The following is a 1770-nucleotide window of genomic DNA, read 5'->3' on the forward strand; positions in this document are numbered from 1 at the left end:
TGCCCATGAAATGACAGAAAATCCTCTGCAGGGAACATCACCAACCTCTCTTAAAAGCCCCTGAACTGCAGAGAAAGGGATTAGAAAGCTACAAAGGTACCTGCCTCAGGACCAAGTCAGAATCTCTCTAGTTTAAACCTCGGGCTACAGCAAGCTTTTGACATGAATCTCACAAACTGCAAATAAAGGTTAGCATACCATGGGAGAATTGAAGGAAGGCTTCAGATGAATGTGTTTTAAGATTTCCCCCCCCAAAAAAAAATTATATGAAAGCTGTCTTTATACTGTCTTCTTCTAGGGGGTTTGGACCGTATTTGACATTGCAGAAAGGCCTAAAATGATTTGTGACAGGAAACTGAATGAGGCTGGGCATGAGGTCCTGCACTTTTATTACATGGAGCCGAAGCTGCCCTCCAAGAGGGTAGTCCCATAGAGTGGTTTGATCTTTTCGGAGACTCTTCATACCGCTCATGTATGTAAAGGGACTTCAAAAACTTCGTGGAAAAATGGAATTACAGTATGAGTTTATTATGGTGCAACACATTTGTGAAACTCCTGCATAGTCTGTTCATAATACACATTTTTTCATAAACTTTTTTGAAGACGCCATGTATAAATCACTGCTGGAATTATATCCCTGCTTAAAACTGTTTCTTTGGGGACCAGCAATTAGCGTAATGGCTATGTCACTGGACTCCTACATAGTCGACCACGGTTCGAGTCTAGGACCCGGTGGCTTAAACTCACGCCAGGCATGTGTACGTGCGTGCCCAAGATCCTGAGAGGTGAATGGAGGAGAAGGGATTGCAGCATGGCCATACTCCCGGGGGTGGGGGATTTCTGGCTTTCTGTCTCTCTTTCTGTCTCTCTCTGTCTTTCTGGCGAGCACACATGCCCTATAGCAAAAACCTCTTTAAAAAAATAAAACAGTTTCTTTGCTCAGCTTTGAAAAAAGCAGCTTCAGTCTGTGTGTGTAGGGTTTGACACTGCATAGAGGCTGGATAATTTGAAGAAAGGGTGAAAGGGAGGGCAGAGGAAAGAAGGTCTGAGGCAAATCTAGACTATTTTTCAAACGCAGGATCCTTACTCAGCCAAGAGTACTAACCTGTAGTGGTTAAAGACATAAATGCTGGGCCAGCCTGTGGTGTGGTGGTTAAGGCAGCTGGATTCCTCATGGCCATACGCAATTCAAGTCCTCGACCAGGCTAGTTCAAAAACATGATGGCACGTGTGTATGTGTGGCCAAAATCGAGAGAACAGAGAAGGGATTGCACCGCGATCATCACCCTTGGGGGTTGCTTTCCCATCCCATCCCCACCCCACCCATGCCTCTCTCTCTCTCTCTCCCGTGCACGTACCCTTTAGCAAACACACATATATACACAGAAATGCCAATTTTTGGACTTTCTGAGTTCAATTCTGACTTCCCCTCTCACTGCTGTGTGACCTCATCACATTTCTTGACTTCTCGGTATCTTGGTTTTCTCTTAGAAGTAATCATTCCTTTAGTGAAGAATAAATAATGCATTTATCATACTTTAAAAAGTGTCTGCTACTGGGGCCAGCAGGTAGCATGGTGGTTAAAATACTGGACTCACACACGGCCAACCGCAGTTCAAATCCTGGACCTGGTGACTTACTCTCTCATTTTCCCTTTCAACTCTCTCTGGTGAATGCATGTGCCCTATCGCAAATTAAATAATAATAATAAATAAAATTAAAGTAATAGTTTTTTTTTTTTAAGTGCCTGCGGCTATTTTTATCGTAGGA

This window comes from Tupaia chinensis, unplaced genomic scaffold (genome assembly GCF_000334495.1).
Source record: "Tupaia chinensis unplaced genomic scaffold, TupChi_1.0 Scaffold000312_1, whole genome shotgun sequence".
NCBI classification, from domain to species: Eukaryota; Metazoa; Chordata; class Mammalia; order Scandentia; family Tupaiidae; genus Tupaia; species Tupaia belangeri.